Source organism: Siphateles boraxobius, unplaced genomic scaffold, assembly GCF_051911475.1.
Source record: "Siphateles boraxobius isolate OS27281-9 unplaced genomic scaffold, OSU_SipBor_1 12, whole genome shotgun sequence".
Lineage (NCBI taxonomy): Eukaryota > Metazoa > Chordata > Actinopteri > Cypriniformes > Leuciscidae > Siphateles > Siphateles boraxobius.
In genome coordinates, this window is record NW_027508722.1 from 8,203,733 (window position 1) to 8,229,502 (window position 25,770).

The 25,770-nt window shown below is 38.2% G+C and overlaps 1 long non-coding RNA gene across 1 annotated transcript in view; it reads right to left on the minus strand.

Annotated features, from left to right (window-relative positions):
• The window catches only part of LOC143715695 (uncharacterized), a 127,658-nt gene extending 101,888 nt beyond the window's left edge, over positions 1-25,770 (minus strand). The window contains exons 1-2 of the long non-coding RNA XR_013195872.1: positions 25,633-25,770; positions 23,929-24,102 (exon numbers count right to left, since the gene is read on the minus strand). This is a non-coding gene — a long non-coding RNA (uncharacterized LOC143715695). The remainder of the gene's footprint in view (positions 1-23,928; positions 24,103-25,632) is intronic.

The window sequence follows — 25,770 nt, forward strand, 5'->3', positions numbered from 1 at the left end:
GTGAGAAGATAATGAAAATGAAAACTATCGATTGACAATGATTTTAAAAATATTTGCTCAGGTGGTTGCTGGGGGTTATTTTCTTCATCTCTATCAGCTTGCAACGTGATATCCTGTTTGTTAATGACACAAACAGGGATAGCGCAGGGATTTCAAGCATATTATAGTATGCAGTACAAGCAGTATTTTTCATGCTCAAAACAGCAGCATACACATTTTAGCTTTATTGGTAATTCGTTCCAGCTGTGTTGGGGGGTAATTCTATGCTATTTGTGCAGCAGCAGTACATCTTACATAACCACAGCAGAGCTGTCAGCTATCAAGATATGTATTGGCTGTAGCAATTTCCTGTACTTGCTCAGCAGCAGCAATAATAATCTACAACAACAGTAATAATCAGCAGCAGCAGCATAGCAGATTGATTCCGCCAAGAGCAAATGCAGGCATGACTTCAACATCACCAACATTGAGTCTCTGACAACTCTTTTGGTCTTTATTTAAAAAAAAGAAAAATCGCTGATTTTGACTAAGAAAAGTTTGTGAAAGCATGATTCTAAAACACAAAACATGAACTATTGAGTATATGAGTTTACCTGTATGGCTTAATGACATTAAATGTCTGACAACCTCCATTTAGACACTTGTTAGCAAAATGTCCTGAGCTTGAGTTTAGACATTATTTAATTTAACCAAAAACCTATTCAAAAACCCATTGGCTTCGGGGTTTTGGCTTACAAAAATATGTCATTCCTGCAGCACTGTAAAGTCACAGTACACAGTCTTGTGAAATTCTTCATTTTGCCTCCTTGACTCCTAACAGAAACCACACGCCCTTGGTTGGTAGTTGGGCCAAATGACACAACGACCTGTTCTCAGTCTTTACTCACACTCCTCTCCTGCTGACCTTGCTTGAGTCGCAGCCAATCTTAACGGCTGTCGAGAGCCACGGTGTCCACCAGGGCTTTGGTCTAGACCCACTACTGATTTCGTATACAAGGTGAATGGGACACACACTTTGATCTTTGGGGTCTTGTAGGTCTAACCCCGCAGTGAACCAAGCACATCATCTCTGCGATGGGCTTCAGTTACACTCTCTTTCTCCGCCGGCCTTGTAGAAGGGCCAGAGCGCGCGGTAGAATGCTAACATGCAGTGGGAAGGGTTCGCATATGGAAGGAGCTCACTGCTGAGCCTTGCTGAGAATGCATCACCGAGGTTGGCAGCAACTCTCTGGCATGGCTAAAGTCAGGACGAATGACCTTCCAGAGCCCTCACTGACATGCCAACCCTGATATACTGGGCATGAAAACTTGCCCGGGGTCTGTGAGACGCCGTTCACATAGATAGTTTTAACATGAACAGGACATGAACCTCTCCACACATTCTGCCGTAGCACTGCTGACACAGAGAGATGGAGATGGTTGACCTGCCACTTTCATGGCTTTCCTGAAAGCTTCCAGTCCAAGATCCTCAGTGTTCCTTTCAACGACCTCTTCCTACATGCAAGATCAATAATCACACATGCAGAAGGCTCACGTAAATATTATCCTGCCATGGTTGCAGCAGTAGTCCCTGCTCAATTTTCTTCATACAAAGAGACGAAACATATATTCTATATCACTTGATCCTGCAGTAAAATCCATTTGTGGTCCAGAATGAAATACATTAAAAGCCACAAATGAAAGCTTCTGTTACTAAGATCTGTCAGCCACACAGGTTCAGCTGCAGGTCACCCAGTGTTGTGGCCTGTGCATCTCTGGTTACCCAATCGGAAAAAATTAATAGAGGAGGCCTAAAGGACATAAAGCGCAGCCCTGATGCTGCATGCTTTTAAGCCTGCACACAACACTCTGCTCCTCATAATGGCAAACTGAAAGGAAACATTGGATAATTCTATTTTTTTTTTTCATTACCACTTATGAAACAAATGTTTGAATTGTAACTGGTTATGGACACTGATTTTATTCAGTTTCCCATGTTCTGCTCTCATGATTTTCGACATAAAAGCAATTGTGCAATGGTACATAAACATTTGGCTCACATATTTCTTTAACACTATTATGCTGGATATCTTGATATAGACACATTGCCATTATAAGATCTCCTTGAGGGAAGGACATTGTATATATCTTCAATTTCAGAAGTGTTATCAAGATTCAATATTCACATTTACTGACAGCAGGTCATCACATCTGTACAATAAAAGTATGTACAGGAGGCCGGCAATGGAAATGAAAGGTGATCGAGACCACAGGTAAATTTACCGTTATGATTGCTCACATGGATGTCCAGAGTAACCATGAATTGTGCTGTGCTGAATTGAGCCATATTGGCCATATCTTAATATATTTTGAGTCATTTTACCAATACATTATATAAATGCAATATAAGTAAAGCTAAATGCATTATACAATTGTGAAACAATTATATATATATATATGTGAAGTGATGCGAAGGCTTTTTACTATGCATTAGACTAATATTAGATTTTTTGTATCAAGCTTATTTTCAGCAAAAACAACTATATATATATATATAGTTCCCTGAAGAGAGAATGAGACGCTGCGTCAAAACATTGTGGGAACGCCTCTACGTGATTGCGTCGTGACATGATGACTGTGTTGCGCCATTGCGTATGAAATCAGTCCAATGGCATGACGGAACATCATAGGCGGGTGACGTCATGAACTAGGAAACTATAAAGCACACCCAAACCAAAAAGAGTTAGCTTCTGATAGGCTGAAGCAAGACTGTCACAGGCATGCAGGGAAAACACAGTTTGTGAAAGTGCCAAGTGACAAATCTAGGCCTAAAGGCCTGCAACACCCCATCCTTTTTTTGGAACAATAAAGTACCGGCTGTAAAACCCGGACTCCCAGCTGTGAGGAGGGACCCGTTCTGTAGCCTCCTTTCACAGAAGAGCTTTTACTTCTTGTTTCATGACCAGAGCCTGCTTCGGGCCCACCACTGTGGGGAGGACTCTGAATCAGTGAGGGCGAAACCTGAACTGAATGGTGTAGCTTTTATCGACTGTCTGCGGGACCCATCGAGTTTGAGCAGCAAGTGCAGCACCCTGAAGCGGCGAACCGGCAGGGAACAGCTGACCTGACTGCTCTAGAGCCCTCCTCGGAGGGAGCAAGGAACCACCTCAGTGTGGAGGTCAGGAAATAATGGCAAGCCACAATGCAGAGTTTGCATACGAGACGGCAGAAGGCACTCGTCTATTTTACTTTACTTTTCTTTTTTGACAAAGCTCCTGTGTCTCAGCTGGCCAATCGATATTCAACTTGGCTGTGCCGCAAGTGACAACCTCCATGAGTTCCTCACATGCAGGAGACTGAAGTGACGACTATCTCCTGTCTGGATACTGGCAACATCCAGCTCCTCAGAACTGGATAATTGTAGTACCGGGGGCTTCACTGGGGGTGGAAGTAACCACAGAGCATACTTCCAGACCCTGAGATGAAGCACTGGAGCTGGCATGTGAAGAAAGAGAAAGGGCGAAGCCCGTCTCTAACCCTTCTGCTAGATCCCTTTGCGAACCCCACGACGTGAGCCACCACTCTGCCTCGGCAGAAGTGGGAACCAAGCCGCGAGAACCTCGGAGAGCACCCGGCAGGAGCACAGGGTTCTTAAAGGGTTAGTCTCTATTTTTCTTACACGAACACATCGTTTCACTTCAGAAGGGCTTTATTAACCCCCCTGGACCACTTGGAGTACTTTTAATCAGGGATGGATGCACTTTGATGGACTTCCAAAGACATATACCCATTCACTCCCATTATAAAGCTTGGAAGAGCCAGGACATGTTTTTATATAACTCAGATTGTATTCATCTGAAAGACGAATGTCATATACACCTAGGATGACTTCAGGGTGAGTAAATCATGGGCTAATTTTCATTTTGGGGTGACCTATCCCTTGAAAGTTATCCCTTCGGAGTGCTCACATTCAGTCCCTTCGAGGGCTGCCAAACAAACCACACATAGTACATTTGTGGATACAAATGATACCACCTGTGATATAACGTGGGCAGAGATGAACACACTTCCTGAACCTTGGTTCACTCGCCATTATAATGTTTGTTTGTTTTTTATAGTGGTGAAAAACTCCTGCCTAAAATGCTTTGAAATATATTGAGAAAGACAAAAACACCTAGGACAAATGACACAGAATCTAACTCTGTTTGGTTTGGGTGCTTTATAATTTCCTGGTCGATGACGTCACCCGCCTATGATGTTCCGTCATGCCATTGGACTGATTTCATGATGGAATCACGCAGAGGCCTGACCTGACCTGTTGAAAAGAGATGCTATGCATCCCTCCTGGGATGGTGCTGCTCTTATCTCTAGTAATTTGGCTCATAGTCTTAGAGATAAAACATGACAATCTGGGGCTCAGGTCAGGAACCAGACAAACTGGCTAAACCGACGTCTGCTAGCGGCCTCGCATCACCAAGGTCAGATAAATCCCATCACATAGAGCCTCTTTCACCTAGATATCATCATATAGAGACTGTGTCTGTTCCCCGAATTTGGAAATCCAAAAAACGTCCAAACCCATCTAAGTTTAACAATGTAATTGATGTTCAACAAATAAAAAATAGATATAATACAGATGACCAAACGATAAAGCTTGGGTTGCTGAATATTCAATCCCTTACTTCAAAAGCGCTCATAGTTAATGATATGATTTCTGATTATAACCCAGATGTGCTGTGTTTGACAGAAACCTGGCTAAAACCAAACGATTACATTACTTTAAATGAGTCCACACCCCAAGATTACTGTTATATACATGAGCCTCGTCCGAAAGGCAAAGGGGGAGGTGTTGCTGTAATTTATACTAATATTTTCAAAACCACTAAGAAATCTAGTTTAAAATATACTTCTTTTGAAGTGTTGGTGCTTAATGTAAAAATATATAGTGTAAATGATAAATCATGTTTGAGAATTCTGCTGGCTACTGTCTACAGGCCACCAGGGCACCATAAAGATTTTATCAAAGAATTTGGCTGCTTTCTATCCAAATTAGTATTCACTGCAGATAAAGTACTAATTGTTGGTGATTTTAATATACATGTAGATAAGGAAAAAGATGCATTGGGATTGGCATGTAACCCTCTGGGGTCTGAAAACGCGCCGGCGCGTTTTGCTGGATTTTAATGTTAGGCTAGTATCAGTGTTTACTCTAATATGGTGAATATTATAATGTTCAGAACCATGTTTACTGTTAAATACTGTGTTTGCGAATGGAAACATTTGAAGTAACATATCCATATATTTGTCTCTAGTGTATGTACTGAAGTGTTCTTTTTTAACGATTTATAGGCCGCATGCTATTGTCTATTGTTATATTATTTGGAATTAAAATATCCCACATCATCACACACCCTTCACCATACCTAGAGATTAGCATAGCATTCCATAAGATCATCTCTCAATGCGAATCAAACCAGCTATTAGGCTAACTGAAATAAAACCAAGCCTCTAAGTATCTCTAGGTACGGTGAAGGGAATGTGATGATGTGGGAAATTTTAATTCCAAAGGCCAAGAGAACTTTATCAGGATGCATATCCTGGATCCATTAAATAACTGGCCTTTAAAAATCAAAATCTGCCTGCCTCTATGGTAATTTAACATAGGGGTGTCCTGACTTATGCACCCTGTATTTTAAGGAAGAACATTTATGTATTTGCGATACATTATTCATTCCCAAAGAAAATTGGTGTCCCTAAAGGTTCGAGTTTTCCTCATTTTTTTAATTAAGGCATCAATGTTTTTTTATTCCTCTTTTTAGTCAACTTTAGCATGGGTGTGTTCACTTATTCTAGGCACTGTGTGTGTGTGTGTGTGTGTATATATATAATTAAATCGCAATTTTAACCAGAAAAATCTACAGTGTATGCCCAAAGTCTTGCAGCCATATAGTTTCTCTTAATATCAGCATGTTCACAGTTTTTTTTTTTTTTTTTTTTTTTTTTTTTACAGGGACCAGATGCCCCACGGATGAGTCCTGCTGACTTCAACATTCACATGAGACTTTGTACATGAGCATGGTAAAATGAAAAATCAAACACCTTGGAAATGACAGGTACTATGTTTCAGGAATGGCACAAAGGTGTGTGACTGTTCAAGTCTCAGTAAGTGTGTTCAATAATGTTTTTTTGTCATTTGTTGTGTATCTTTGGATTATTTTGTGTTGTAAATTAATCCAAACAATCAAAAAGCCATTCTTTTTTAAGGCTCTCCTCATTCTTTGTGCAAGGCTTCTCATAATGATAGGACCTGATAGCACCTAATAGGTCCATTAGGGGAAGGTCTTTGTCTTTCTCAGGTGTAAAATGCATTCATATTAATGAGAGATTCACTCCTCCTTGCATGCAGCTTTCTCACACAAAACATGCCTTGCAAATTTTAAATCAGTTTATTGTTTTATCTGAATGAGTATGCAGGATGATTTTCACATAGTTTTGGAGCAAATATTCTATGCTACGTGATACAATTGTCTAAAGTACTGTGAAGAAATAATCAGTATTGGTTTCTTGACCTTATTTCAGTGACATTTTTGTTTTTTCACAAACCACGCATAAACGTCATTATCTTAAAACTACAAACTTTTACATACATGCTGCTGACCTGCTGCATGCTGCAGATTACCTATTAACACTAAATTTTCCCCGGCCTTAATTTAAGACCGGCCTTTATTTGTCTGTGTTGACGCCGCCCCCGGCCACTATCAGAAGCCCGGCGTTTAATTGACTACCGGTTTTTATTTGAGGAATTACGGTATCTGACCGTTATCAGTTTGTAGCAGTAAATGAAGAGATGTCTTATCGATCACCAGTTCAGTATGGCGTACCACAAGGCTCATTACTAGGACCGCTGCTGTTCACTCTGTACATGCTAGCTTTAGGAGATATCATTAGGAAACATGGAATTAGCTTTTACTGTTATGCTGATGATACTCAGCTGTATATTTCGTCAAAACCTAACGAAACTAACCAATTCACAGAATTAACGGAATGCATAGTTGATATGAAAAATTGGATGACTAGTAATTTCCTACTACTAAATTCTGAGAAAACAGAGATTCTAATTATTGGACAAAAAACGTCCACACGTAATAACCTAGAATACTGTCTAACACTTGGCAGCTCTGTTAAGTCTTGGTCGTCAGTTAGGAACCTGGGTGTGCTCTTTGATACCAATCTTTCATTTGAAAGTCACGTTTCTAGTATCTGTAAAATTGCATTTTTCCATCTCAAAAAATATATCTAAATTACATCATATGCTCTCATTGACAAATGCGGAACAACCACTTCATGCGTTCATGACCTCAAGGCTAGATTATTGTAATGCTCTACTGGGTGGGTGCCCTGCACGCTTAGTAAACAAACTACAGCTAGTTAAAAACGCAGCAGCTCGAGTTCTTACCAGAACCAGGAAGTATGACCATATAAGCCTGGTTCTGTCAACACTGCATTGGCTGCCTATTAAACATCATATGATGTAATATTTTAAAATATTGCTGATTACTTACAAAGCACTAAATGGTTTAGCTCCGCAGTACTTGAGGGAGCTCTTATCGCATTATAGTCCTTCATGTCTATTGCGATCTCAAAGTTTCGGCCAGTTGATAATACCTAGAATATCAAAATCAACTGCTGGCGGTAGATCCTTTTCCTATTTAGCACCACAACTTTGGAACAGTCTTCCTAACATTGTCCGGGAAGCAGACATTGTCTGTCAGTTCAAAGCTAGACTAAAAACACATCTCTTTGACCTAGAATTCACATAATACATTATCGACTTCTATAATTCAATATTAGGCTGCATAGATTAAGTCAGCCGGAACTGGAAACACCTCCCTTAAATCCTGATGTACTCGTTACATCATAAAAAGAATGGCATCTATGCTAATTTTAGTGTCTTTGTTTTTCCCAAGGTTTTCCCGTAGCCTGCCGGATCCAGGCCGTTTCCAGATCTGACGAAGGACCTTTGCCTGGGCCCGATGACAATGCAGTGCTGAAGTGCCAACTAGCCTCTCCCTATGGAGGATCCCTATACCACAGATAAAGCGTTGTGGAATTTTCGGTTTGCGTACCTACCCGAAGTGATAAAATAAAATAAAAAGACAAAGTAGTTTGTTTAGGCATGGTTTGTAGGGAATTACAAACCTGTGCACATATATTCAAACGGACATAACTATAGAATCAATTCTTAATGCGCATGTGAACGCCATCAGCGTCTATCACAGGTTCGCGTTTAAAGTCTGTTTAGAGAGAACGGTGTCGTCTTAGCGCCCCCTAATTTAATAACAAATTACCATTTCGACGGAAGTGAATCAATCAAAACTAACTTTAGCTGGAAATAACATTATTCAAGAACCCATATAAAACCAAACCAATCTCTGTTACCTTAAATTATATGTTTATGTCTGTAAAAAGCTGCTTTGAAGCAATCTACATTGTTAAAAGCGCTATATAAATGAGGATGACTTGACTTGACTAGAGGCGTTCACACAGCGTTTCTACACAGCATGAGTTACCTTGAAAGGTAAAGGTCATGTTGTTTTAATATAGACAACACTGATGGTCTGTGTAACTGAAATGAGCCTTTAATTGGCTGTGAGCATGATCTGTTCCTGTTTAAATAGCAATGAATGAGTGGAATTAATCGGAATAAGCTCTGACTGACTGAGCTCATCAACACAGGTGAGAGAGAGACAGGTCCTTAAGTCACCGGGAGGAAATATGATTTTTCTAATCTCACATTACATTAGTGTTTTCACACAGTCCTCGAGTCCTCATACACTCCATCACTGTCTGTAAATGACTAAAGTGTGACATTCTAGACAATAAGCACCTCTTAACTACAGTGTTTCCCAGACAGATGTGGGGAATCACATGTAGACTCATGTACAGAAACAGAAACTAAACACTGTGAGATAAACATACTGAAAAACGTAATCTACGACACAAACTAATCATGTTTCTAAAACACTGCAGGCATAACAAGACCTGTCTAACTAAACAAAACACTCTGAAGGCACCATGATACAGTGACACTAGCGGGTGCTAATAATGCTGCTTTGAATTAGGCGAGACAGGGGCAAGTTGTCACATTAGATACTGAGTGACAGACACAATCTTGAAAATAAACAAAAAATACAAATAAACCTACTGAACATTTCCACTGATAATGCCAAGACAAAGATGCAGTTGAGTAAACACACACTGGTTTCACATTTGCTCCATGAATGTAAGCAGAATCAGAATTAGAATGAGATTTATTGCCATGTATGCTTATGCAAACACACACAGATTTCTCTTGGTGAAGCTTCCGAAAGAAAGAAAGAAAGAAAGAAAGAAAGAAAGAAAGAAAGAAAGAAAGAAAGAAAGAAAGAAAGAAAGAAAGAAAGAAAGAAAGAAAGAAAGAAAGAAAGAAAGAAAGAAAGAAAGAAAGAAAGAAAGAAAGAAAGAAAGAAAGAAAGAAAGAAAGAAAGATTGATTTTGTATAATTGTATAACAATTGAAACAACGAACCCTAATAAAAATATGACAATATGCCTCAACCTGAAAATGATTTCTATTCAGATCTCCCTTCATTGTGACTCGTCTATATGTTTCAATCCAAAGTTGCGAATCTAACTTGTGCGCAAAATGGGAATATCACATAAAACATTTGTGAATAATGCACCGTTTCCATACAGTGCACCAGTTTATTACGATTGTGTTCTCTTGAGTTCAAAGTCACATGACTTTTTTGATGCACGTAAAGGAATTTATTCCTATAAACGTGTTTCCATCGTAGCTTATGCACATGCTTACTTATCGGACAATTTGTTTTATCCCACTCAAATGAGTGCACACTTTTTTACGCACATTTTATTGTGTTGAACAATAGATATTATAGAACTATGATGATGTTGAATTTGGTTTTGGAGGACAGAGCTCCCAAAATGATTAATTCAAGAGCGTTTTTAAATGTCTTTGTCATTTATTTCTTAAATTTAAGGTTATTTTGTACACTACATGGCCATTGAAACGAATATGGCACATATTCGTAAACATTTTTGACAAATTGAGATTAAATTGAGAATGGTGTCAGCTGACGGCATAAAGATCTTATGCAAATGTTGGGGGTTTAATTGTGAGCATTGCTGGCAAAGAACCTGGAGAGTTATTGAGATCACAGTCTAGCTTTATCACCAGTGTGCCCTTGAGTGAAGCATACGCAATTAGTGCACTCACAGTCATTTAGGTTAAGACTTGTCTGCTTGATAACATGTACTCGTACGAGGGACCATGAAATGTAATGGATGACAAAAGCCTCCAACGTTAGAAGTGAAGACTGACATCTACAGAACACTGCATCGTTGCTCTGATCTCCCCTCAGCTTCAAGAGACTGGTTTACACAAACACTTTATTAAGGAAAATCAACATCTTTGTGTAAATTGCTTCATCTAATTTGATTGCTCACCTCACACTGTTTATTTTGTGTTGTGAGCCAAGATTGCAAAAACAAATTAAGTGAAACACCTAAAATGACTAACAGCAGAGCAATCATTTCCATAAGCAGAGAGAGAGAACTCGACTAATCAGTTCTCTCTAATTTTACAATATCATCTGATATAAGCAGCATTTCGGTTCCATCATCACGTTATGGTACACTGCACTGCAAGAACGATTTGTTTATTACACTTAAAGGTAATCTGATATAGAGTTAAAACACTCAGGTTTCTAAAAGTGCATGCTGTTGACAAACTGGAATCCATATTGTCATAAAAGAAAACTCTACAAGAGTTTCCTTTCACACCAGTTTTCCTGCTTCATGTCAATAGTCAGAAGTTCAGATGTGCCCGTTAGGAAATTGCTGAGAGGTGACTGGGAGTATGTAATGCACTCTGTCAAAATACTGGGTGTACAGCATATCATTAATGTATGTCAACAGAGATTTTCACTTTTTAATTTACAGATTAAATTTGAGGTCTCAGTAAAGAAAACAACATTAATGGAATAGTTCTTACAAAAACTAAACATTTGTCACAGAGTGCTGCAATGATGACGTACTTTTGTAGGTCAACCCGGAAGTTAGCATCACACTGGTTCCCTCGACAAAAAAAAAAAAAAATAGAATTTTTCCATAGGTGTTTGAATTATAAAAAATAAGCTTGGTGATAAACAAAAGTTTATGATACTTACTTTTTGTCAATCAAAATTGTGATTATTAACACAAGGATGAATAAGTAAGCAGAGTAGTTTACCTGTTCGGTGTGATAACATTTAATATCAACCATCATGTCTGTAGTCTTTTAGCAACTCGTTAGCAGTTGCCTTTTTCAAGAAACGTAAAAGTTGTTTTTTAATCACAAGTGGGTTATTATAGGTGTGTTTTATGTCGTACAGTAAAATGTGAATCTTGAGCTTGTTTTCACAAAAGAACTTATTTGTTTCTGGAGTTTGGCCAACAAAAATGCATCACCCTTGCAGCATTTAATCAGCTGTATTATAATCAATAATATTATTTAATCAGCCTTCTGTCGTTCCAAACGCATAAGTTGTTGTCCGTGTAACACAAAAGGAGAATTTTCAAAGAATCTTTACGCAGCTCTAAAAGGTCATAATGACCATGACCAAAAAAGACACAAGAGCACCCTTAAAGGATCATAAAAGTAGATAATAATAAATATAAAATAAACTAATCACATTTGCTGCTCTACAACATAACAAAATATAATACAAAATAATAATATAATAAAACTATATATTTTTTAATAAACCTGTGCCTAGCCCTTGTCTTCTGCTTCAAAATTTTACAAATGCATAATCCAATGCATAATTGTTTTGCCAATTCAAAGATGATGCTGATTAATACCAGACCACTCAAGCACTTTTGTGTCATAAATAAGCATAAGTATGATTTAAAAAGCTGCATTTTAGAAAAACTTCACTCAGCAAAGGCAGCTGTCACAGGGAGTGTCAGTTATAGGCCACGCTACTTATTGCTTGTTTCAGAAACACTAAATAGTGTGCCCAAGATTTTTTTAGTTTTAGTTTTTTTAGTTTTTTTTCATCATCTGCTTAGAAGCATTTTAAAATTTCATAAAATATCAAAATTTCTTATCTTGTGTCCACGGGAAAAAAAATACCAGCATACAGGTTTGGAACAACATAATGAATAAATGATGACATAATCACGATCCCTTTAAATTGCTCCTCCATATGATTTTTCACTTTCCCATGATAGATATAGAAAGTGACAGTTTGAACTGGTTATACATTTGGCCTTTTTTATAACTGTTGTTTAAATCAAGTAAAAAAACATTCATGTTATTGTTTATGTTAGTGTGATTACATTTACTGGCCTGCCCTACACCTGCACTGCCAGGGATGTGGAACACAAGTGCACCTGAGGCGAGCCGCGGAGTCTCACTGTCACTTTGCATCTGAGAACAAATCAGAAATATTTACATTTAAGCAGGGCTTGTTAGCTTCACAACCAAACATCATTCTGAATCACTGTCTCTTTTCTTCAGGCGAATGCTACGATCACAAGCACAAGGCACTACGGGGCGATTTCGCGCATGCACACGTAACAAGCACTTCACTACGATCCCCATACTGCAAGTAAATTGCTGGGAGCTGGTGTGCTGGTGCTGCAAGGCATGCTGGGATGTGTTGACCTTTTCCTCAGATCATTATTAATACATGCAGAGTATTAGGAAAGGTTAATGAGTGAGAGGAAGGCCATTCTCTTCGAATGCAAAAAAGGACCTCTGAGCATCGGCTGTTAGCAGTAACCGCTGACTCTGCTGTGTGTAGAAACTTAAACGTGTACATGCATCGATGTCACGTCCAATCACATCAGAGGGATGGAACGGTTTGGTATTCATTTGTAAAACTCAGCAACAATATTTATCTTTCTATGCTTTTGATGATCACTCCCATTAATCAATAAAAACTGAGCATGCTAATTATCATTAGGATGAAACCAAACGTCTTTTCTTTCTTTTATTTTTTTAAATCTAAAGGGCTTATTCTCTGTAGAAATTTCTTAAAACTTTTCAAGAAATAGTTCAGTCAAAAACTGACAATTCTCTCATTATTTACTCACCCTCATGTCTTATGCTGTTTTGAACAGACTGGAATTTAAGTGGTTATTGAAAAACATCAGTAGGTAGAGAGCGCTACGATGGTAATAAACATTTATAATAAGGTGCTCTATGGAGAAGTTATAATTAATATCCAAAAACAGCATTTAATAAGCTTTTTAAAAGCCTTTATTTTTAAAGTGTGTACCATGGATATGCAATATTTTTGATTAGACTGAAAGAACTGGGGTCAGGCTAGGGCAAGATTTTCAGTAAAACTGGTCTGTTCCTCACACGGAAGTATCATATGGCTTCAGACAGAGACTTTGAATATAGTGCATGACTATTGAGTTGTCTGAAATTATTTTGTGGTACTTATAAGTTGTTCAAAGCTTTTCGAACCTTCACAATGAGAAACAATGGTGTACGTTTTCTTCAAAATTGCTATTTGAGTTGCTCAAAATTGCTAATTGAGATCATGATAGGCGAATTTTCATTTTTGGGTGAACTATCCCTTTAATTTAGCAGGCTAAAGCTTTACACTTAATCCTCCTTCATTTATTTCCTATTCGACTACCATGATTTTACATCAGTGACTTGAGTTCAGTGCGTCTGAAACGGTGCAACACCTCTCCCACCCCACACACACACATCTTCCTTGATAGGAAATCTCAGCGGAGATAAACTTTAAAGACCCCTGGTGCTTCTTTAAACTCTTTTTCCCAGGCCAGCCAAGAGTCTTTGTTGATAAGCCACAGAAGAGCACAAAGGTAGCCAGGGATTGTGAAGGTTCTGGTGCCATTTTCATTTGAGCAGATTGATGGGTTATTTTGGGCTGAAAGTCAAGAGAGTTTACCTGTCCCCTACAGATTAAGACGGATGGCACGCCATCCGATCTTTATGCAAATGTGACCACTTTTAACACACAAGGACCGCACTGATCTGAAAAGACCACCGACTGTGCCCAAGCATGTCTCTGCAGGCCAAGAAAGTGCACATTTGGCAAGCAAGAGCCTCCCGCTATGCACTCCGTGTTTGCAGATGCGACGGTACACTCGAAAAGCAGACGTCCTGTCATCAGACACATAAAGTCTGGTTGAAGCCGAGCAGCTCCCGCCGTGTGGTGCTCTGGACAGGAAGGAAAGGAGTCGTTCTCTCATTCGCATGCCAGGCAGGGTGCAAAGCGCATCAGCATTCCTGAACCCGACACATATTCTGCCAGCCAGCATAGCAGGGGAAACAGCGAGGGTGAGACAGAACGTGTGTGCATGTGTGAGAGGCACATGTGTGAGCATGTGCCTCTATCCCAAACCAGTCAGACGCGCTGCGACTCGACGGGAAGTTGTAACACAGCGAGCTGACATGTTGTGGTTGTTTGTGAAGCATGAGAGATTTAGGTGCGAAACAGATGTCAAAGTTGTTGAAATATACAAAAAGCGTTAACCTGTGAATGCTGATAGCCCTGCCTCGCTGAGTGTTTCAGCAAGTGTTTACTTTACTGGGAGAAAAGTCTATAGACATGTATTGACCACTCGTCCAGCCCTCATCCTTCCCTCGCGTTTTGTAACACATCTTTCCCTTGTGGGTCAAAATGACCCAAAGCCCTAAAATTATACTTAATTTTTATTTTTTTGTTATTTTTATTGTATTTACCTTTAAATTACTAGATTTGATCAATAAATAATAAATAAAAAGTAATTTAAGCACATTCCTCATTCTTTTAACTTAAAATCAAAATAACTCAATTTTCATGCATGCAACCCTTTTAATTCAGCTCAAAATATCTTGCATTGGGTGTCTCTGCTGACATCTTGTGAAAAAAAATATATATAACATGATATTTCATGACTCCACTATGGCCTTATATATGGCCAGATTATTTGGAGCAAATGAGCTGTTCCGCTTGGTCCTAAAGTCTTTTCTCTTCAGAATGCATTCAGACAGTGGTGGCTCGTCAATAGAGGGCGCTTGGGCGCCGCCCCAATCAACATTCCAGAAATACACATGTATACAAAAATGAAATAAAAATAAAAAATAAAATAGTTTACTCATACGATGTGCAGGCTGGTAGTAAGAGCCTCAGAATTTAATAAAAACTGGCTTTAATCGGTTAACTATTTTCTATGTTTTTCAATATGTTTAATGCGGTTTCATGGGCGAGGGACGCCGGACAAATGGATGTCTATCTGAGTCCTTAAATTTTCAGCAGCATGTGACTAGAAGCTGGTCTCTAATTGGTTTCTTAAAGATCCTCCTATGGGTGCAGGTTGCTGCGTCCCTGGTGAATCAGAATTCTATACATGTTATTTTATCCAATCTGATTGGTTCTCGTCACCTGTCATTCAACTTTACGCTCTTGGCCACTGCTGCGAGTGTGCAGGCGACTTCGACAAATCCTTGCTAGGCTGATCACTTTCTTAGAGATAATGGCAGCAGTGAAACCAAATTCTGTCATTGATTTGCAAAAAAACCCTTTCACTAGGCATTCGCTGGAAGAAGAAAAAAAGGATAAAGGATCTCGGACCGGACCAACCCGATTTACAAATCCGGGGGCAGCCAGTGACAAAGGACGAGCTTCACCCTCGCGTGTTATGAGAAACGTGTCGGCACTGGAGTTTTGTGGACAATAATGGGGGTAAGAGACATCAAATTTGATCTGAAATTTATTTGTATTTATTTTCACCCCGCCCCCCAAAAATACTTATCACCAGCCACCATTGCATTCAGATACATATGTAGACATTGTTAAATATTTTTTTGATTAAGTTTTAGCATTTTTAGTTTGAATTTTGAGTATTTTTAGGTTTTTCTAAATAAATACTGAAGCATTAATTGCATTCAATGATTTTCGGGTCAAAATGACCCGAGGGAAAGATGATGATTAAATGAAGGTGACTTGACTTAAATGATCAGTTGACTTCATCAGTCTTAGTTTCAATGGCCTACACATGTGAACTCCTGAAATGTTTTCATGTTCACAGGCATTATAGCGCTCTTATTATATTTGGAATGGGGACCTTGCTTTGATTGAATTCACTCCTGTCATCTGCGTTCAATGAAAAGACCTACGCATTATAAAAAATGTGAGTGTCTTATGTCTGGACATGTCAAATGGTTTTAGCCCATATAAAATCAATAATATAAATGTCACATCATTACTATTCTTTATGCATCATTTTTCTTTCTTCTTATCATGGCTATGTAAAGCCATCTGAATTTATGTCACACAAATACACCTAACTCTTCTACTAACTCTTTTAATTGGATCACTCAGTTGAGGTCTCTTTTTTTCTATTACTGAGGCAGATGCTTCATATGTCAATTGGAGAAACACAACGCTGCTCTCCTGCTGTACTTCAGTGACCTTTCCGTGAATGAGGTAACCGTGCAGGGATTCATGCAACACTACTCGTGCATAACCGCTGTTGGCCACCGGGGGCAGAGTCGACTCGCTCATCCTCCTCGTGGCCAAGTCAGTAAGGTGGGAAAACCCGTCATGGGCCAGAGGTCTGTGTGCGGCATTCTGCCTCCCCGTGTTCTATATGTCCGTCATTTGCAAGGTCAACTGAAACGGTTCAAATGGCGTGTGTGCTGGTTCTTGGCTCGTCACCCTCTCGAACACAATGGCTCTTGTTACACATGTCACTCAGTGCCACTCCTTTTCCATGTATAATTTATTACATTTAATTATTGTGCTATTGCTGACAGTGGCTGTTAAGCCTTCCAGTGCTGAGGAACAGCTCATTGGTTTTGTTGTCTGATGCATCATTGACTGTTTTTACAGAGATACAGACAAGGCGTTGAATTAGCCCTCCGGGCAGGATGCACATATTAGCCGAGCTCTCGCGCCAGAGGAAGCAAGTCCCACTGAGATGGGGAATGGGGATTTGGGAGCAACATGGGGCTCGGATCATTCTAGAAAGAAATGGAATCTTTTTTTTCAGGCACAGATCCATGACACTTTACGGCTTTTTGTTGGGGCGTAAGAGACCGAGATTCAAATTCTGATGCTTGGTTCATTTTCGTTTCAATTTGAATCTCCCAAATGATTTAAAAATATATTTTGATAGATAGTACTAGATACAAAAGCACAAAGTAAGCTTTTCATCTGAGATTCTCAGGGGGGCATTTCACCTGATGAATGCTCAGAAGTTGCATATGAATAAATAATCAAGGTTTAAAGCTTTGTGGGAAAAGTTATCAAAACTTGGCATTAAAAGATGAAATTTAAATGCATGTCATTTTTAAACTGATGACATAATAGACCAAGCAGTAAAAGAGACCTTTCATTCATAGTTCAAATTTAACACACCACAAAAAAGAAACATGTATTATATAATTTAATGTATTGTATTGTATTAATTGGGAAACACTTTACAATAAGGTTCATTAGTTAACATTAGATAACTACATTAGTTAGCATGAATTAATAATCGCCTGCACTTATACAGCATTTATTAATCTTTGATAATGTTAATTTCAACATTTATTAATACTTTATTAAAATCTTGTTAACAATAACCTTTATTTTTATTAACTAACATTAACAAAGATTAACAAATACAGTAACAAATATATTGCTTATGGTTAGTTCATGTTTGTTAATACATTAACTAATGAACCTTATTGTAAAGTGTTACCATTTATTGTACTGTATAATTCTTCTTCTAATAATAATAATAATAATAATAATAATAATAATAACTGTTATTATTATTATTATCATTATTTGTGTGTTCATATTAAATGGGTTACCAAAAGATTTTGTCAGTACACTATTCCCAGTTTATTTCACATTGGTGAACATTCCAGACGTCCTTAACACATTCTACAAACATCTGAATCCTCTTTACAGTCATGGAGGATCCTCAAAGGAGGCCATTATTTTGTCCTTTAAAAGCTTTAAGCTGTTTTCAGTTGTGCAAAAATGAAAATTTTGCCTCTAGCCATTTTTTTTTTTTAAAACAGCTAATTCAGTCAGAACTCGCCAGGTCATCCCTGGCACTGCATCGAGTGTGTTAACACATTGTTTTGGCGTGGTTTGGACTGTGAAGTCCATGGCTCATTTGGCCAAATGACAGACCTTCAGTCCTTGTGTAGCTAAGCCTTAGCTGGAGATCTTGATTGTATGTGCATTGCCGAAAAGCCTTCCAAAACGCCCAACTGGTGTTTTTACAATAAAGGCTTGCTAAATAATATAGCTGACATTAAAGTCTGACAAGTTCTTGAAATGCTAAGCATTCCGAAATTACATTCAGTTTTGGAGCACATAACAAAAGTAGACAGAATAAACATTACTATAATGTTGTTGTTTTCAGGCAAGCTTTCATTTTGTTGCGGAGCTAGACAAGGTTCCTTGGAGATGCCTGCTTGAGTAAGGCAAATCTGGGCTAAGTGTGACGATGTGAATGACAAGTGACCCAAAACTAAATATACTTCAGGTTCAGCCAGTTAGGCAGCATCGAATAACAGAAGGCCAAAAGCTGAAATAAGCACTATAATTTAATCTCTTGCGTTGTGGACACACCTGAACGGACTAACTGAGGTGGTGTGCCAAGTACTGACTAACATCATTAGTATCGCACTGCTTGAAGATGAATGTGACACAAATGACCTTATTTTGTCAAACGTGAGACTGGATAGACAGACTGGAAAACAGTAACACATGTGTTTGATTCTCTGGTGAGATAGACTGTCCTAGTAACCTCTGACCCCGTGATGTCTGCAGATTGACACACAGGTTATGACGGTGACCGTCCAGAGCTCAAGCGCGGACTGAGGTAACTGTGCATGTGATGAGAGCATTTGGACTTCAAAAAGCCCATGCATGGGCAATTGAGTTTAACTGGGCATGCAGTCCATCCAGTGAGGACCAGAGAAGAGCTTCAACACACGCTTTACTGCATAAACTCTCAGTCATTTGATCACGCTTGACTGAGCTTTATAAGGTTTTGATCTAAAGGCTTCTGCTTAAATAATTGAACTTTAGGTTTGTAGACAATATCAGTTACGTCTGCATAAAACATTCAGTTATTATACATTAATATTACTAATTATTATACATTTATAATGTATAAGTAAAGAAGTAAAGTGCTCCTCCACTAGTGTGTAAAAGCTTCCCAGGATGCAAATCTTGATGTTGGTTGATGAATGCTCAGAGTGAGCAGAGCTAACACCCGTTTTGTATTTCTGAATGTACATTCAAAACATATTTTATTGGTTTTGTTTTATTGTTTTTTTAAACATATTTTATCATTTTGCAAGTATTCTGGGAATGTTGCTTTTGAATGTTATCTTTAAAAAACAGGTAACACTTTACAATAAGCTTCATTAGTTAACATTAGTATTAGTATTAATACATTAGTATTAACTAACATGAACTAACAATGAGCAATACATTTGTTATTGTATTTGTATTTGCATCTGTTAATTTTAGTTAATTTAAATAAAGCTATTCATTGTTTGTTCATGTTAGTGCATTAACTAATTTAAATAAGATTTTAATAAAATATTAGTAAATGTTGAAATTGACATTAACAAAGATCAATAATTAACTGAATAAGTGCAGTTCATTATTAGTTCGTGCTAACTAATGAACTTTATTGTAAAGTGTTACCAAAAAACAGACTAGCATAATGTCTAATTAAAATGTATGTTGATGTATGAATAAAATGTTTGTGCTGATATTCTGATAATGTTATTAAAGGGATCACTTTGAACATTAACGTTACTGGAAGAACAATTGTTGATAACTTTTTAAGAACCATGCCAGAACTTTAGCCAAAGTTCTGAGAACATTCCCAGTTTTACAGTTTTCATGCTGTAGAAATGAGTCATTTAAACCCCCCAGGGCTTGATAACACATGTACAGGAAATAACCACATTATGTGTGTGTTTGAGTCTGGACATCACTGAAGCCACGTCTTCATTTTTAATTTAAGACAAATTTAATACACAAACAAATGCCTTACACTAAGATAAACACAAATATGTGTAGTTAATTAGACTCCTGCTCATTTCAGCTTTTATTTATTCATATATTCATGTAATAAAACTGATTGTACATTGTAATTAAAGCACACGTGTGACTGTTAGATTCGCGTTTCTTTTTTATTAACCAAGTCTAGCTCTAGGTGAAGTTTAAATTACAGGTCTTCTGTCAGATCAGTTTGATTTCTAAGGGACTGTTGCGACTGATGGATATTTATAATATTTTATGTTTTGAGTTCATGAAGAGCTGAGGAGAAGAGCACAGTTCACTGTCGGTTTGCCATCTAATGTCTGCTTAGATCTGTTACAACACAGAAAGTCTCCACAGCAAACAACCATGACCAGCAAAGTTAAGCAGAGATCTTGAACATCCCAGAGCAGTGCTGTTAGTCTACCAGCTGACTGAGAGACGCTTCCTGACTCACATTCCACAGCAACAGAGTCATTCCTGGGGATTTGTCGACCCAAGGCAAGCATAACGTGGATGATTGGATTTTCTTTTGTGAATATATGCAAGCAAGAAAGAAAAGCAAATACCACAGGCTTGTGATGTTGACCCCTTTTTAAGTTCCAGCTAAACGTTAAAGGCCAGTCCTCCCTTGGCCTTTTTTTTTGTTTGGACAGTTTATAGTAATAAAATCACTTACATTTTTTACTTGTCTTTGCTTTGAAATGAGGAAATAACTGAAAGAAGCAGTCTCTGAAGTTTATCATGTTACTTTGTAACTTTTTTGAAGAATAATGGCAGATAAAAGTACTTTTGCAATGTCCCAATTCAGAAGCTCAATTCGTTTCAGTCCAGGTAGGAATAATGTCTAATCCATTAAGCCTGCTTTATCAGCACATTTTTCTGAAAAATACACACGATTTGTATACGTTTTGTACATTCTCTAATCCCTGTCTGAGTTATTTACTTGCACTGATGTCATTCCAAAGCTTTTTTTTCTGCAGAACACGAAATATATTTTAAAGAATGATGGAAACTAAACCGTTTTGGTGAGCATTTGGGTACCATTACCTTTCAGACAAAAAAATATCTAAAAATATCTAATTTTGTGCTCCACAGAAGGTTTGAAATGGCATAAATGATGACAGAATTATAATTTTTGGGTGAACTAAGATTATTAACACCTGCTTTAGCCTGAATGACATTATTTGCTGACGTCTGTTTCACTTAGGTTGGTCTCTTTGAGGTCAGTAGGAGATCGTACATTGCTCAATGTTTTATTCTCATAGAATGTCAGAATGACTCATTTGAGGTAAATTCCAATACATTACACAAACAAGGAGTGACCGGAGGATGAACCGCTGGCAGAACAAACATGCTTCTCTGCCTGTCTCGTCCTCTGCCTCTCTGTCCTCATGCGGATCCTGAACTCTCAGCAAAGTGAAACCGTTGTGAAAGACAACAGAAAAACACTTTGCATGCACTCTCTGCCAAAGACGGATGAAGGATTGTGAACGCAGCTACATGCTGACCCCAACCGCACAGAGGCATGACGATGAAGGACATTTCACAATTTGCGGACAGACTGATTCCCTATATGAGAATTTGTTGTGTCTAAGTGCAAAAATAGAACTGTAATACCATCAGTGCTTTCATCATGAGAGCAGTGCGGCTTAAGGCTTCGTGCTCATTTGCATTACACCCTGAAATAGAAGTAATGTGATATTTCACAATGCTTTGATCTGAAAACAATGGTTCTCAACCCTGTCCCTTCAGAGGTGATTTTCATTAGCAGAGAATCCAACAAAACAAAAGTGGACAGGTTTGAGAAACACTGGACTCCTGAATCTCCACAGATGCTGCAGGAGAAGCTCAAAGGTTCATCACATTAACTATCAACATGATCCACTAACCACTAACACAGCACTTTTTTGTCTTCACACAGGTGTCCAGACACATGTGAGTGTGACCACCGTATATAGCACACATCTGACCTAGCATTTACAGATGGTGAAAATAATTTCATGAATAGCACATTTTTCACAGTTTCCTCCAAGTAACAGGCAATTATGTTTTTTTTATACATGTATTTTTTTTAAAAGGACTCAGCAGTAATGGCCCTGTTTATCCCGATTGCCAGCTGTCAGTAAAGCTGGATGAATCACACTGTTAGACCGAGTCTAATCTCAAAGACAGACAGATGAGAAGAAATTTAACTTGACTGCCAATGCATAGCGTAAGGTATTTTCCAGGGCTGCAGTGTTTTTTTTCCCTTCTATTTCCTTTTTAACTTCGACAATATCAAAAGATCCAAGAATCATGGCTGATCAAATAATCAGAAAACCACAATTTAATATGAGCATTTAACTAATGTGAAGGATACGAGAAATAATGCATTTGGATACATCTTAGTGCTCAGACAGAACATGTTCACTTATCTCTGGACGACAGGCACAGAGAGCTAAAACTAAGCCTACTACTCCACTTCATTTCACAGACTGTGAGAACCTAGAAGGTACGCTGTCAGGACAATTGGTAATGCTAGTCTAAATGTGGAGCTTTTCCAAAGCACATTGATATGCAGAAGAGACTGTGAACTGAGAATGCGGGGAAAAAATAGTGATCTTTTTACGCCTAGACCGCAGACTGTACGAGCCGCAGGAGTTACATCAGGCTCTCTCTTTTCATTGTTGCTTAATGTGAAAATTGTTGCTTAATGTTGCTTAAACCCAATAATGTGGATGAAAAGGACCAGGTTATAGAACAGTCACTATCAAACCAGCACCATCTGCTATTTTCTAAAGAAGAAAAGCGTGAATGTTGCTGGTGGCCGTCTTTACAATGCAGCATTTGCTTTAAATAGCCTACATGTTATATGTGCAGAGTATTAAACTCTGAGTACTTGATTTTATTTCTTTATATGATGATCACACAATTCATAAAAACAACCACATGCCCTTTTTCTAAATCTAATTTGTATCCAATGCAACTATTAACTATCTCATCTTAACCTGCACCTTTATGCAGCATGCATAATACTCTCTGTTTTAATACGAAGCTCGTGTCACACCAGTGTACTTTTGTCTGCTTTCCTCTCTGCATTACTTCATTTCAGAGCTGCGACCTCCAACATGGACAAAACGTGCGGTGGGCGGGGCCGCTTCTCTCGCCTCGTGTTTAATTGGCTCGTGTGATTCCCGCTCGCGTTTGATTGGCTGCTAATGACATCATACTGGAGACTAATGACATCATAGTGGAGAGCCGCCGTAGGGCTAGATGCTTGGCTGGTCTCGACGCAGTCTGAGCTCACTCAATCCTCGACTCGTGGTAAAGAGTCAGGGGAAGATGATGGGATTACTCATTTGATGAAAGAAATGGCTGCAATGCGGCTCTAAATGTTTTTTTCCCATGGATGCTGAAATCCAGCGAGACCCAAAGACGCTGTCCAGCTCCAAACGTGCTGAAAAAACACTCTTGTGCTACATAAACCGCCTTAGACAGAACTGAAGCTCTCCTTGACAGTTTCTGATGCTTTCAATCATGCGTGATTGACAGACACAGTCCTGAATGACCTCATCAGTAACCCCTGCGCAATTATGTTGAGGAAAAAGTTGGATTCTGCCGGTCATGCCAGAGCCTGGTGTGTACAGGAACCCAATTGTCTGCATTAAACGAGTGACAAAATGTGCTAAGGCGTTATAAAAACTTTATTTGATGAAATTAAAAAGACTTATTCTATTGTGCAATGCTCATTTATGTACATTCAAATGCATTTTTACAGATATGTAGGCTGCATCTCTATATCACTATTTGAAGCAGTATAGGAATTATATTCTTATTTATATTTTTTTATTTATAAAGGGTTAACAAATGCCATTCAGACGTAGGGTACTTACCTTTAGTTCGTGCATTGTGTCGAGATGTGGAAAGTAATCGTTCTCATTATGAATAGTCCAGTAGTAATCCAAGAGGAAAATAATATTCCACAGCAAATAAATAATTAAATAAATCCTTAAATGGTCGTCCGTTGAAAGAAGTTATCCAGTACTCATTGTTCTGATGCATATGGCCTTTAAGATAAAAAGAAAATGATTTTAGGTTCAAAGAAGAAATTGATGCAACTGTTCTCAGCTCTTTTTTCCCTCCAGGCACAGATAAATAATAAGCATGCCCACTATTAAAAAGAGTTTAACAGATAAGTCTTCGAATGCAGGTAGGCCATTTACAGTTTTCTAAATAAATTGTGCTGGAAAAGTTGATTTGAGAACTCAGATTAAACAATTCAAGGTAAATTAAACTACATTTAAATGTTTAATTTCCTAAAACGTTTTAGCGTCAACTTTGGATTGGCATGAATTTTTTGTATGTTTGTTACACCTTTTGTGCATTTTAAATTAACCTCATGCACATCTGTTTAATGCATTGGATTGTAAGAGCAAAAGATTGAGAATAAAAAAAAATCCACATTTTGGCAAGATCTAACAACTTTTTCAAAAGTGAACTCCTTTTGGTCTCCAGAGTTATTGGGCAAATTAAATGTACAATTCAAATAACCACTTCTGAAATACTTTCATGACCTGTTCTGCATGGAAAGTTGTCTTTTAATAGACCTAATTTTGTTTTAACATGTTATGGGGTAAAGGTTGAATAATATATATATATATATATATATATATATATATATATAGGCCTATATATATATTAATTCTAATCAGGATTGATGGATATGTTATTGAAGTTATTAAAACTAATTTGTTTCTGTGTATTCTTTTTTTGTGTGTCAAACTTTTTACCATTCGTTGCAATATCCGACACATAAGCAAAGATTAAAGAGATCATTTGCGTTAAGGTTCCTCATATTCTCTGTTTGGAAGCTGCAGAACAAAGAAACTCCATCGTGCCTTTCTAAGTTCTGTAACAAAGGACTGAGATCGACTGCTCATTGTACCTGTTGCTCGTTCACAAAATCTGAGCATTTCGTGTTTAATATGCATCTGAATCAAGCTAAAAAATGATCGCAAATGGCAGCAAATAGCATTGAATTAATGGCAAATTATTTAATTTAAGAAACATTAAAAACACAAGTATGCAGAATTTATCAGTAGGTATCATGCGCTTATAATTGGATATATCTACTTCGCGATTAACTACTATATTATATTACCGATCTAAGAGATCAATGCATATCGCTCTACTTGTAAATAAACTCGTCTTTCATTTAATATTAATAGTGAAATACTTTGCATGCGTAATTTTCGGTCAATTTCCTTCGCCAATCAACTTTTGACAGCTTTGTCTTCCTGCGTCATCCTTAGTCCCACATGAGCCAAAAATGGATAAATAACTCTCAACCCATTTTCTCCGAAATACATCCCCTCGTTTTTGCCTTCCAATTTCTTCATATTTCATCTTCATTTATAGTTTGAGCATCTAGAGTCGCCCTTCAAAGCGCCCCGCTGAACAAAGGAACGCTCCTCTTGCTTTGTGTTCAACTTTGCGAGCTGACGCACCAACTCTTTGAGAACTTTTCAAGATGAAATTCATAAACGAAATGCATTTGAGCGCAACACAACCCCGATGGGAACATGCGAATAACTCACCTGAGCGTTTTGCGAGGTCTTGGCGTGAAGTCGCGTGCACGGAAAAAACTTTTCGAATGCATATTTGGGTTGTGTTGATGGGTCCCTTTGTCTACACGTGTGAAGGGGTTCTTGGCCGCGCCTTGTTCATTTCAGTTC